The following is a 14,513-nucleotide window of genomic DNA, read 5'->3' on the forward strand; positions in this document are numbered from 1 at the left end:
TAAAAAATTTAAAGGCATGGGAATATACTTTTAATATCATCACCATCACCTCTACCTCTACCACCTCCACCACCTCTACCTTTATTACCTCCACCACCTCCACCAGCACTTCCACCTGCACCACCTCCATCACCATTACCTCTGCCTCCACTACTTCCTCTATCTTTACCACCTTTACTACCTCCACCGCCACCACCAGCATCTCTACTACTATCACCCCTGTCACCACCTCCACGTCCATGACCAACTCCACCTCTAGCACCTCCACTATCTAACTTACTGAGCATGTACCAAGTACTAAGCATATAATATATGTTTCTCTACATGTTATATCTCTTAATCCTCTCAACTCTGTAAGGTAGGTTTGATTTTTACTCACATTTATCAAATGAGGAAAACAGCTCAGCGAGGTTAACCAGCTTATCCAAGATCACACTGCAAGCACATTTCTGAATTGAAATTTAACCCTGGTTATGTGCCTCCCAGCCATCATGCCATGCTGAAAGTCCATAACTTTCGTGTAGTTGTATCGCTGTCTCTGGTCATGTATCATTGGCTAGAAGGTTTTCACAAAGATGAACCGCAGTGCTCAACATGGAACATCTTCTTGGTAAGGCCTTAAGAGATGTTGGCTGTTTTTCAAGTAGGTGACACAGTGAGATAAAGTCCTGTGATGAAAAAAAGGGCTCAGAGTAAATGCAGTTGACCTTGGTTAATAAAAGCAAAGAACTACTATTTTTTGAGACCTTCTCATGTGCTGTGCAATGTTCTGAGATTTTTATATGTACTAACTAATATAATTCTTACAAATACCCCAATAAGTTTAGTGCTGTTATAATCTGCATTTTACATGTGAGGACACAGACTTTACGTATTGCCTCTGTTCACATAGCTACACAAGATATAGAGCAATGAAGACAAGACATCCAGCTACTCTGCTCCCTACCACTGTGCAGTGCTGGTTCTGTGTTTGTGCATAACAAAGTGATTTTTTTTTTATTTGTGGTCCTAATGGCTAGAATTCCACTCAGGGAGATAACTGTCTTTGTTATGAAAACACCTTGAAAAACTATTTGGGAATAAAGGTGTTGTCAGGGGTTTCAGCAACAAAAGAGTAGTCAAGCCGCTCTGCCTGAGAATGTGAGAGGGATTTGCTTTTTGCTCTAGAAAAAGAGAAGGCTTTTTGCAAATGATACTACAGACAAAGAGCTGATATCCAAGATCTATAAAGAACTTCTCAAACTCAACACTCAAAAAACAAATAAGTCAATAAATGGGCAGAAGACATGAACAGACACTTCTCCAAAGAAGACATACAAATGGCTAACAGACACATGAAAAAATGTTCATCATCCTTAGCCATCAGGGAAGTTGAAATCAAAACCACATTGAGATACTACCTTATGCCAGTTAAAATGGCAAAAATTGACAAGGCAAGAAACAACAAATGCTGGAGAGATGTGGAGAAAGGAGAGCCCTCTTTCACTGTTGGTGGGGGAATGCAGGTTGGTACAGCCACTTTGGAAAACAGTGTGGAGGTTCCTCAAAAAATTAAAAATAGAGCTACCCGATGACCCAGCAATTGCACTACTGGGTATTTACCACAAAGATATAGTGAAAAGAAGGGCCATATGCACCCCAATGTCCAGAGCAGCAATGTCCATAATAGCCAAACTGTGGGAAGAGCTGACATGCCCTTCAACAGGTGAATGGATAAAGAAGATGTGGTCCATATATACAATGGAATACTACTCAGCCATCAGAAAGGATGAATACCCAACTTTTGCATCAACATGGATGGGACTGGAGGAGATTATGCTAAGTGAAATAAGTCAAGCAGAGAAAGTCAATTATCATATGGTTTCACTTATTTGTGGAACATAAGGAATAACAAGGAGGACATTAGGAGAAGGAAGGGAAAAATGAAGGAGGGGAGATCGGAGGGGGAGACGAACCATGAGAGACTATGGACTCCAAGAAACAAACTGAGGGTTTTAGAGGGGAGTGGGGTGGGGGGATGGGTTAGGCTGGTGATGGGTATTAAAGAGGGCACATACTGAACAGAGCACTGGGTGTTATACGCAAACAACGAATCATGGAACACTACATCCAAAACTAATGATGTAATGTATGGTGACTAACATAATAAAATAAAATTGAAAAAGAAAAAGAAAAAGAGAAGGGAGGGGAGGTGCAGAGAGGGCAGTGCAAGTGAAGAAGCCACCGAGATGGAGCATGGATCGGCACCTGCTGGTATGCAGGGAGGCCAAGGAAGTTTTAAGAAGAGACTCCAGCTTCATGGTGAAGTTCTTAATGTTTTAAATGTGAATCTCTCCCTCTGAAATGTCAGTAAGTAGTACTATGTTCTCAAACTCTATATGATTTTGTGATGATGATCATTATTATTATTGATGGAAACTGAAGAAGGGCCTGAATTTCATATCGGCCTCAATGCTAGGTGAAACAGAGTCAGCTACTTTAACATAGGAGCCTAGAATCATATATGTATGAGTGAGGGATGCCCTGGAATTTGCAGATATCTGGAGGAGGGCTTCAGACCTTCACAGGGGACTCCAGCCATTCCTTTGGAGATCTCTTCAGGAACAGAGGCTCCAGGGAACACCTGAGTTACCTACTTCAGCAGGTTGAAATCTCCTGACAATCCTATCATCTCTTGTTCTGGCCATTTTCTTTCCAAATGAAATAAATGGTGTACAGAGAGGGTATGAAACTTCCAGATTTATGACAATAAGAGGGAGACCCAGGATTTGAAGCAGGCTGGTCTGATTTCAAGGCCTGTGAACTTACCAGGACTCCTCACACTTTCATCTGTCTTGATTTTTTCTTCTCCATTGACCCTCTGTGGGAGAGCCTCTATATAGCTTCAGTGGTGGCAATGCTGAATCTCCAGGTATTGGGATAGTCCAGGGCTTAGTCGACCGGCTGGACCCTTCCACCAATTCAGCAACCAGGGTGGACTTAACGCTTCTGGCTCCCAGTAGGGCAAGGGAATCTAGACCACCTCCGTGGGGGTGAGCCAATGGCTAATTTAAGGTAGTGAATCGACCTGGAATCTGGTAAATATTGTAAAGTAATAGTTTCCAGTCTTAAAAATGCAAAAGTCATATTTTCCCAGTTTTAAACCTGCAAATCTTTAGTAAGATCTGCTCAGCCTTGTAACAGAATTTTCATAATTTTAAAGTATTTTTAAAATTAAAAACAAATAGGGTGCCTGGGTGGCTCAGTCGGTTAAGCGTCTGCCTTCGGCTTGGGTCGTGATCCCAGGGTCCTGGGATCGAGTCCCGCATCGGGCTCCCTGCTCAGCGGGGAGCCTGCTGCTCCCTCTGCTTGTGCGCTTGCTCTCTCTCAAATAAATAAAATCTTAAAAAGAAATAAAAACGAATACACGTTTATTGTAGAACATATATTAACTGAATTGCCTCTTCATTCTTTTGTCCACTTTCTTTGGATTTGATTCTTATTTAAACGTAAAATCGATTTCTCCTATAGCCACAAAAAGAAGTGATTATCCAAATAAATATCTTAGCATCTCACTTATATAACAAAGGTCTTTCTTGGCTCCCCGTCTAGAAGATGGGGAGGCAGTACATGAGAGCAATCATGATAGAGAGCGGTGTTTCCCAAATTGTGTTTTCTGGAAAAATAATTCTATAAGACATTAATGGATGTTGTGGGTAGGAAAAGGATCAAATGACTTGGAAAATGCCTTGTTAAATTTATAATATAATGGTTTCTAAATTGCAGCTGAACTATAGGATTTTCTATAGCCTTTGGTATTAACAGGGATTAAGACTTCTAGCAAAAGGGAGAGGAAGACGGAAAACATATAACAACTAAACACTCAGGACCCTGTGCCCTTTGGGCAACCCTGGTGTGGAGGGAAGAATACAGGGTAGCTAGAAGCCTCTTCTTGTCTTAGTTTGTCTCTGATGTGCTTTATGACTGTGGGCCTGTTCCAGCCATCCAACCGTTGGTAAAATAAACAAGGATATGTTTGAGGTGGGGTTTGAAGGATGCATAAGGAGGAGCAGAGACATTCCAGGTGGAGACAATTCAGTAGGCACAGTACAAGGCACTTTCCTACCCAGAGTGATAGGAAACCAGGTAACTCCGCCCCTGTTTTGTAACAACTCTACCCTGTGAGTAGAAAAGTCAACCAGTGTGTTTACCTCTGAGATGGATTGTCACCAAGTTCTTTTCATTTCTGTTTCAATGCCAAGAAACCCACCTGCCTTATCCTAAGTGTTCCTGCCCACATAGGTAGACCACATCATAAAAAATTCATATTTGAAATAAGAAACCTCCCGACTTCCGTCACTTTGACAACCAGACTTCGGGCCTATGGAGAAATTACAGATGAATGTCTTTAAATCCAGTGAAGGACTTTTATGATCCGTTACTTGAATGGCAGGTCTAGAACTTTCATACATGGCTTATTTTTACTAATTATATAAAACATCTATGCACATGTTTTAGAAAAGTATTTGTTTTATTAGGAAACCAGAGCCCGGTTTGGATTGCTAATTGTGAAATAAGTTACTCACTCAAAAACAAATCTCAGATTTGCCGCTGATTAGCATTTCAATTCACTGCGGTTTCCTGTCTTTGGAGCTGCAGAAAGGAGAATCGCTATCAAGGAGCTCAGTTTGTGGGGAGGGAAGAATGATGATCTTGCTTGCGAAGATGCAGATAGCTTCACAGACATGGTATTTGAGCCGCCTCATATAGCTGAATAGGATTTTGTCCTTAAAAGGTAGGACATAAAGGCAGTACTACTCCAAGAAGCCTTCCTGACTTCCATAAACGAATCAATTTCTTCTACTGTTACTCTCATAAACAGTATTCTAACACGGTGTCACTTGTACAACTGCTGATGTTTCCATTTCTTTGTGCCATTTGTGTGTTCAAGTTTGTCTAGTTAATCTAGTTCCTGTTAGATTACATGTCTGTGAGAGCAGGGACCATCTTTCTTTTCTGGTTGGATGAATGAACAACATGAACAAATACAAAGAAGCAGGAGATAAGGGCATTTTAGGGGAATGCAGAGTAGTTCATCCAACATGGCTAGAGGAGGCTGCAGAGAGGGACATGAGACTGGAAAAATCTTGAGCAAAAATTTATTAGCTCTTAGCTACCAATTTCGAACTAGCATAACCAGATGCAATTGAGTTAGCCAACCAGCATTTCTGAATAGCTGGTTTGACTCTTTCGCCGCACACCCCCACACCCAACTGATCCATCATTTCATGTGCCCCAGCGGTTAAAAGTCATTGTTTACCCCAAGGTCAGGTGGTTAGGCCTCAGAGCTTTTTTTTTTTTTTTTTTAAACTTCTTTGGTTCAAAGGCCCCTCATTCTGTCTACTCATTCAGAGCCAAGAGGAGCTTTGGGATCACACAATCCTTTCCAAGCTCCAGGGTAAAGTTCGATGTCCTGCCACATGGAATCCTGGAATGTCAGGGCTGGAAGGGACATCGGTTGGAGAAATTGAGGCTCAGGTCGAGGAAGTGACTTGCCGGGGACCACACAGCCAGGCAGCGAGCAAAGCTGGGGCTGGAGCCCAGATGCGTGTGACTGTGCTCCATCTCGTCATCCTCTACTTTTCTGAAGCCACTTGTCTTTCATTCAGCAAACTTCTGCACTTCCAAGCTTCCTGCCCCAGAAGAGTTTCCTGTTTTACCTCCAAAGCCATCAGCAGCCCTTAGGCCCCTGCCAAACATCTGGCACTTGACAGGGATGTTCTCTGCTTCCCCCTCTCTGCAGGGTGCTGAAGGGGTGGGTCATGAATTATGCCTTGATTCCATCCAGCCAAGCAGAGTGTAAATAAACAGAAGCATGGAAAGCATGTGTGTAGATGGATAGTGAGCGTTATGTATCCCTCTCCGTGCGGCTATCTGTGGGAAAGCCCTGGCGGCCCAACTCGGGGGTGTGTCTCAGGCTTTACCTCTCCTCTTGGTGGGGGCTCCTTGGGACCTGGCCACTCTCTGTGCCCTCCATTTCTACCCCTGAAAACCATTTCCTGTGATACGGAAATGCGTATACTTTCCCCAGCGTGCCGTGTCCTTTCATATGCCGCTTTTTCATTCTTTCTATGTCCCTTGTCGGGAATTCTCCCTCCCGATGTGTGGGCCTTTAGGAAAGCTCAGTTTAAGAGAAACTTCTTCTGTGAAGCATCCCTGATTCCTTCAAAGTTAAGGGCTGCTTCACCTGTTCGCATTCTGCACTTTCAACCACTTCATGCTTCCATTATACTGTTCATCTTACCAGATTACACTTGTCCATCTCCCCCACCAGGAATATAATAGCTCACATTAATACCTACAATTTATTAAGCATGGACAGCGTGCTAGGAAATGTGTTTAGAATTTTACTCATGTTGCTGTAGTTAATCTTTGGAATAACCTTGTGAATATGGTGCCCTAACTTAGGTTTCACTCAAAGCAAAGCCTGATACGAGGACTTGGGTACCAGTACAGGGGTTCCCAAGAAGGAGGAGTGAGGGAACAGAGTGAGGGAGACAGGGAAAGAGAAAAAGGCAAAATAAGTTTGTGTTTTTGAGGTCACTGTGTTAGGTGAGGGGGAGTTCAGTTCTGTCTCCTAGAAAAGTGAGCAGCTAGAGAATTTGCCAGTTACCATGCCATGTTGATTAGGTGCTGTCCTGGGATATCGGGGTCACTGATGCTCCCGTATTTCCAAGCTGAACTTACCTACACAGGTAGGCTATGTAGATGATGGCATATTGGAGGAAGCCCTAGGGCAGAATGCTGAATGATGGGAGATGCTTGCTTGAGGTAGAAATCTGGCTGCACAAGATGACTCTGAGCTTGCATGGAAATACTCATCACAGTTGCAGCCAAGATTAGGGCTGGGTCAATAGGGTATGATGAAGGTTCCAGAGACATCTGCTTTAGCAGATAGCCCCATTTTATGGGTGAGGGAACTGAGGCCTCTGCCTTTAAAGCTCTCTACTAGCATGCTAGACTCTGAGTGCCCTGAAGGTCTCTGCAGCTTCACGGCCGAGCAAAGACTTGGCACCTTATGGGGCCTTAGAAGGTGATACCCAAATAAGCAGAGGCATTGGCAGAGTGGTAATTTGGGGATTTGCAGGGTTGATTCTTACTTCAAACATTCATCCAACTTATGATAGGCAACTCAGGGAGCTTATAGCCAAGAAGGGAAGGCAGCCAGTAAACAAGTATTAAAAAAAGATCTGATGAGTGTTTCAAAAGTAGAACTCTATGTTATGGAAACAGAGAAGGAGGCTTACCTAGCTTATTGATCAGGAAGGCCTTTGGGAGGAAATGAAGTTTACCCTAGTACTCAAAGAATAAGTAAGTTATGGGGGAGGTGAGTGGGTGGAGGGCAGGCATGTTAAGAAGGGCTGGAAGCACTGAGTGGTTGAGGAACTAAGAGCAGACAATATAGCTCTCAGGTGAAAGGAGTGCAGGGATGGCTGGTTGTAATAACTAAGGCTGGAGAAGTTGGTGGGGCCAGATTATGGAGGACCGTGTTGTAAGCCAAGTTAGGAAAGGCCATTCTGATTATGGTAAAAACAAAAAACAAAACAAAACAAAAGGGATTAGAGGAAAACAAGATGGAAATGGGAAGGCCCAGGTAGGGGCTGTTGGGTGATGTCCAGTGGAAACATGATGGTAGCATAGCTTAGTATTATAAGGTAGTGGGATTGAAAAGTGGATGGATTCTGGAGACATGCCTGAAGTTGAGTGGTTAGGATGTGTTGATTGACTGGAGAGAAGTGAAGAGAGGGTGACCTAAAAGATGAGTTCCGGGATTCTGGATTAAGCAGCCAGCCAGTGGTAGGTGGTAGTGTTATTCCTTGAGATAGGAAGCACAGGAGGGCAAGGTTGGAGAATGGAAGGTGCTGGGATCTATCTTAATCATGCTGAACTTGAGAAGCCTATGGAATACTTTGGTGAGCTGATGACAAGCACACAGGCCTGCGAGTCAAGGGTCAAGATTTAAAGTAAGGCAAAGGTGGCCCATAGCGAGCAAAATTTAAGGAGGCACTCACTCTTAAGGCCCTGCAAATGCAGGGTCAACACTTGGGAATGAGTGTGTCCTTAATTTTACACCCTCGGCTCCTTGCCTGCCTCACTCCAGCGCTGGCCCTTACTGAGCCACAGGAGAGGGTTCAGGCTAGAGTTACAAGTTTGGATAATATCAGCATACAGGTGATGGAGTGGACATTTACCATTGTTTAGCTTTCCAGTATTGATTTCTACTTCCTAACTGCACTTAATTTCATTTGGGGGTATTTGTTTCCTCCATTATGTGTCTTGATTGGATACTGTGGGAAATAGGTGCTTGCCTCCCACAACAGAAACCTGAGAGGGCCCTGGAATCACACCCTGTGAACTTTAGAGGCCATTGTACTCTGCGTAAATCCTGATCTAATGGCTCTAGATAAACTGTGAAGCAAGATGTTCAAAGAAAAAAACTGAGTGACCCAGCTCATAGAAGTTTGCTAGCTTCTCTTTCTGTCTTTGGTGTCCACTCTTGCCCTTTGCAGTGCTAATAGAAGAAAATATCACTGTTCTCTAGAGTTTGTTGTGTGAGAATTTGAAGTCTGTATTTGTTGAAGCAATTTATGTTAGCATCAGGGGAGCCCCTGAAGCTGTTTTAGGGCTGGGGTTAGGGTGAAGTGAGGGCATAGGGACCAGTTATGGGAGGGGACATGTGGAGTCTAAGACAGACCCCATTGGAAGCAGCTCAGAGACCATGAAAGGAACCAGATCCTTGGCAACATGGTTGGAAACTGCTGGATCAAGCCTCACCTGAAATGAATTGTGTTAGTAAGTGAGAGGGTCTATGGACTGCTACAACAAAGACTCTTCAGCACAAGGACTTAGATAAGATAGCAGTTTGTTTCTGTCTCATCTCACAGTCGGGAGGTAAGAGGTCCAGGGTTGCCAGAGTAGCTAGCTCTGTCATTCTCAGCATGTGCCTTCCGTCTCTAGGTCTAGAGGGACTGTTCCACATGACCCATTCCTCAGCCAAGGGGGAAGAGCAACAGAAGATGCAGAGAGCACTTAGTTTCTCCCACAAGTGACCTGAGAATGGTACTCATCTCCTTCATTTCCATTTCACTGCTTGCTCACAGCCGCAAGCCAGGCTAGGAAATGTGGTCTCTGGAGGGTGTGTGGAAGAGATAGCCGCTGCCGGTGAGTCACGAAGAGACAGGAGCTCTGTGACAAAAGGGAAGAATGGGAGGAGAGATATTGGGAGTATTGATCAGGTTTGCCAAAGCAATACATTTTTTTTCCCTCTCAAGGCGACTGTAGTGGGGTTTCCATTCTCTGCAATAAAAATTTGCCTAAATGAGACAGGATTTGCCTCTGAGCCTTTGCTCTTCCCATACTACTGCCTCTTTTTGGTCTTTTAAGGAGCATTCCAATGCTGTGCTTATTTGAAGGCATTGAATTTAATTTCTTAAGGGAGGCAGCAGGAGGGAAATAACCTGGGACTAGACTAGTACTAGCTACTGTTCTTTGTTATTTATGTATCTTATATCCTTGACTCCTTTCTTTTCGTTCTCTCCAGGTCATGGGTGAGGAGGTGGGGTTGAGAGAGGTTTACAGGAGAGTACATAGATATGGGATAAGGCTGCCATCCAACCCCAGTCCATTTGCTTGGAGAGCCCTTCTCTACACTCCATGCCTGGGGTGATGCTGTGGTGTTGAGGTACTTGAGGGTGTAAGAATTAATGAAGCCGTGGGGGGTCAGGGACGATGGCAGGGGGAGGGGTATTGGGTGTGAGGGCAGGGAACAAGAAGGCTGCCTGTGGGGGGTGTGTGTGTGTGTGTGTGTGTGTGTGTGTGTGTGTGTTGTGTGGTATATGTGTGTGCGTGTTGTGTGTGATGTGTGTGTTGTGTGTATGGTGTGTGTTGTGTGTGTTGTGTGTGTGTGTGTGTGTATGGTGTGTGTTGTGTGTGTGTTGTGTGCGTGTTGTGTGTATGGTGTGTGTATGGTGTGTGTTGTGTGTATGGTGTGTGTTGTGTGTGTTTTTGTGTTGTGTGGTATATGTATGTGCATGTTGTGTGTGATGTGTGTGTTGTGTGTGTGATGTGTGTGTTGTGTGTGTGCCCACTGGCTTGCTCACTCACAGAGATGGGGAGGTGGTCAGGAGGGAGACAGGTCCTGGAAAGACTGCTGGGAAATCAGCCCCAACAGCCCTCCCTTCCCCAAGAGCCTCACCTGGTTAACTGTACTCCTGACCCCTCTTTGGCAAGCCTGTTTGCTTGGTGACTTGGTGTCTATTTGAATGGGATTCTGCAGACCCTGAGCCTTCCTTGCTCTGACAGGCTTGGGGAGGCTGGTTGAAAGAGGGCTGCCTCACCCAGGAGTCTGGAATTGAATATGTGAAGTCGCTTCAGGCCCTTCTCTACTGTGAAGGCTTGGCGGGGAGCTTGCTGTATTATAGAGGAAGCGGGAGCTGGAAGAGCAGGGCAGGGGTAGAAGAAGGGTGGGGAGGCAGTTTGTTAGCAAGCTGGATTTCCTGGAAGGAAAGCCCACCCTCTACCCCCAGGCTGAATTAAGGCTGCCCCAGGAAGTCTCATTCCTGAGAAGTCTCTGAAGAATTCTATTGTCTGCCCTTTAGGAACAAGGAAACTTGTTCCTTACGGGGCACAATGAGGACACCTAGCAGCCAAGGACACAGGGAGGAAGCAAGGAGTCCTTGAATTTTCTAGAACCTGCTGGCAAGTGTTCAGGGAGTGGTGCTCAACACTTAACCTAGTGGAGCGGCCCAGGCCCTGGGAACAGTGGTGAGGTGGAGGGTCAGCCTTGAGATGACGCTTCCCAGCCCAAGCTCTCCGTAGCCTGCAGTCACCCTGATACTATTCCCCGGTGTGCCCTCTCCTCAGCCAGGTGGGACTGCTCACTCTTCCTGGATAAACATCACACACTTTCCAAATCCCAGGTTCACCTGGTTGTCTGTAGTCCTTTCCCACCTACATGTGGCTTGTCCTTCAGGGCCTGATCGAATGTCACCTCTTTTGGGAAGTCTTCCTAGATTGCCGCAGGCAGTGACTTATGCCTATCTTCTGCAAGCTTGCATTATTTTCACCTGCATATCTGCACACCTGACAAATTGTCTTACATATATTTGTAAAGGAATAGTCCCAATTTACTTAAATGTGTTATTATTGAAAAGGGTTATACATTAAATAATTAAATGATGTATATGTTCATGGATGAAGTTCAAAAGATCTTTTGTCGAACTCTGTGTTTTAGGTTTTTGGTCAGGGTGTGTGGTTACTGCCTATCCAAACCTGCTTTCAGGTGACAAGTAACAAGCTGTGAGTGACATGTCACTTGGTTTTGATTGTGTACTCTTCAGCAAGGCTTCTGTCCTTCTGAGTCTCCCCTAAAATAAGGGTTTGGTAATTGCTGGTGCTCAGGCTCCTTCTTGCTGAAAAATACTGTGGTCTAGGCCTGAAAAATGTTATGGGTCTAGGTCATATTTAAAATGTGACTCCTAGAAACATTTGTATTTTAAAGGGGTCACTTCACTAGAGGCAAGAAGCTTTAGTGGTGGGAAGGCCTTCACTGGAGGATTAGAAATAGCAGAGTTCCGAAGGCAAAGATTTGCCGAACTTTCTATGGAGTGATGAGGTAAAGACCCTTTATTCAGCTTCCTTTGAGTATTGCCATTTAATTTGGTGTGAATATACCTACCCTTTTTTAAAACACAGCCAAGGAAAAGATATGGAGGGAACTTAAATGTATATTGCTAAGTGAAAGAAGCCAGTCTGAAAGGCTACAGGCCATATGACAACTATATGACATTCTGGAAAGGGTAAAATTGTGGAGATAGTAAAAAGATCAGTGGTTGCCAGAGGATAGGAAATCAGGGGAGGAAGGAACAAATAAACGCACAGAAGATTTTTAGGCAGTGAAACTATTCTGTATGGTACATGAGGTGCATTTATCAAAACCTATAGAACGTACAACACAGAGTGTGAACTCTAGTGTAAACTGTGGACTTCAGTTAATAATATGCCAATATTGTACCAGATGTACCACACTAATGCAAGATGCTAATAGTAGGGGAAATTGTGTGTGGAGGGGACGCCTATGTGTGAACTCTGTATTTTCTGCTCAATTTTTTCTATAAACCTAAAACTGCTTAGAAAAGTCTATAAATTTAAAAAAAAATTAATCACGCATCTCCTTAATCTTAGCTAACATTTATGTAGCACTTACCACATACTAGGATCTGTTCTGTGCACTTTGCATATGTTAACTCTTCATGAAAATTCTCACATCAGGCTTGTGAGTGAAGTACCATTATTCTTATTTTATGGGTGAGGGAACTAAGGCACAGCAAGGTTAGGGGAACTTGCCCAGGGTCACATAGCTGGTAATTGGCAGGGCCCACTTTGACCCTAGGCAGTCTGGCTCCAGAGTTCACACCATGATATACTACCTGCTTCTGTTCTATATCATATACCGGATGTGCGCTGTATCTGCTCAGGTATCCCTCCTCCCAGAGGCCTTCCAGACTTGCCACAGGCTGGGGCAGGTGACTCTCTTCTGTGCTCTCCTAACACTCAGGCCTTTACTCGGCAGACACACCACATTTAGCATATGTTTGCTGAGTGTCTATTAAGTAATTGCCAAAAAAGTGTTCGACCTGTGTCTTGTCGAATCTCAGAGAAACTGTGGGCTTTCACTAAACTGTCCACAGAAAGGCAGCCACGGGAGTGAGCTTGCCCTCCTGGTCACTACCACTTCCTTTTCTGATGTCTGAGGTTTCCCTCTTGATCACCTCATCTCCATCACGGCTTGGTGTCAGTGTCAAGATCACCACTGAAGGGACTTTTCTGTTGACTTTTTTCTCATTGTTGAAAATAAAAATAGTGTTGGTCAAACTCCTATCCTTCAACTCTTCTCTTGCTCTTCATGTTTCCTTGAATCTTCCAAGGCAGAAGCTGAAGATTCCATTAGGGGGAAACAGAGTTCACTTATGGTGCCCCTGCTCTCCTGAAGGTCATATCTCTCACTCTCGAAGTTACAGAAAGGGAAGAGAGGAATGTAGCTTCTCCTTGCCATTTCTGAAATGCCACACCATCAGCGCCACTTGGTACCAGACCACCTTCATTCCCTAATTCACCGTGCCTCTTTGCTCACAGGATTCAGACCCAGGAAACACAAGTGGGCGTGGCCTCAGTCCTACCCCCACCCCCAGCCCCCAACTAGTGGGCCCCTGGGAAGTTTTGCTTCCCTCCACTGGGACTCTTAAGAGGTGGTTTAGGACTGGGGTCTCACCGAGGACTGTCAGTTGCCCAGCATGAAGCCGAAGAAGGTCTGAAAACTGTGTGCACCCTGGCAAGCTGGAAGGGAGTGGTAAGGGCAGCCCTTCCCTCCATCAGCCCGCCCGGCATCAGCCAGGGCTGACCTCTTTCACACCTCACTCCTCACAGCCCAGTTATAGTGCTGTCCTCTTGGATCCCTTATTTCCTGCTTGCCCTTCCCTGGGCTAAATCAGCCTTCTGCTCAGTCCTGGCTGAAATGTCAGTTTCTCCAGAGATGCTCTTCAGATTGCCGTTACAGGTTGGACTGCCTGTCACATGTACTCACAGGATCCTGAAGGTCCCCTAGCTTAACACCCATCCCGCTTCATTGAAATGAAAGTCATGGTTTGACTTTCTAGTTAATAAACTAGGTATGCGGAGAGAATGGCTCTGTCTTGTTTGCCACTTTATCCCTCACTCCAGTGCCTGACTTGGAGGATGTGCTCATGAAGTGTCTGTCACATAAATGGAGGGACCTCTAAAGCGCCAGTGTAAAGACTGCAGAGAGATAGCCCTAGATCCAAGGTCACCATTGAGAGGGCAGCAGAAACAGTCTGTGCATTGGTTACATTTGGCACCACATTGGGGTGTGCTTAATAAATGAAAGAACATTGATTTCACTGTGCTCAGAGGTTGGTCCCTCCCACCCCAAATTAAGTAAGCCTTCAGTACAGCGAAGCATTTTTCCCCCAAGAATCAGAATGGCCTGTGCTAATATATTTTGGGGGGAGCTTTGGATCATAGATTAAAAAAAATGAGAGTCTCCCCCTTCCAAACTTCCTTGAGGATGCATTGAATCACAGTGAATGGCCAGTTGAGCTGCCAGCAGGCCCCTTAGAAAGTGGGTTGTCAGAGACTCATATTACGTAGGATTAATATTAGGCATCTCTGTCTCAGCCCAGTGAAAGGCCTCAAGTGTCCTTGGAATTTCAGCGACCTTTCCCCATCAATGACGACATTGTTCTCTGGGCCTGATGGCTTAATTCATAGGAAATGCAACACACTCCTCCTCATCACTGCCCACCACATCTGGGATGGAGGTCCCGGTGCCTGGGAGCGCTGAGCTCCAGGCACCGAAATGTTACATTTCCCTTGCATGAAACCTCCCAGGCTTCAGGGGCTCCTGATAGTTGTTTTCTGAATCTCTCCACAATCTTCTCCATGGTCTTAGCTGGGAA

Source organism: Eumetopias jubatus, unplaced genomic scaffold (assembly GCF_037043125.1).
Source record: "Eumetopias jubatus isolate StellerSeaLion01/CBP00866 unplaced genomic scaffold, mEumJub1_p1.0 scaffold_4, whole genome shotgun sequence".
Lineage (NCBI taxonomy): Eukaryota > Metazoa > Chordata > Mammalia > Carnivora > Otariidae > Eumetopias > Eumetopias jubatus.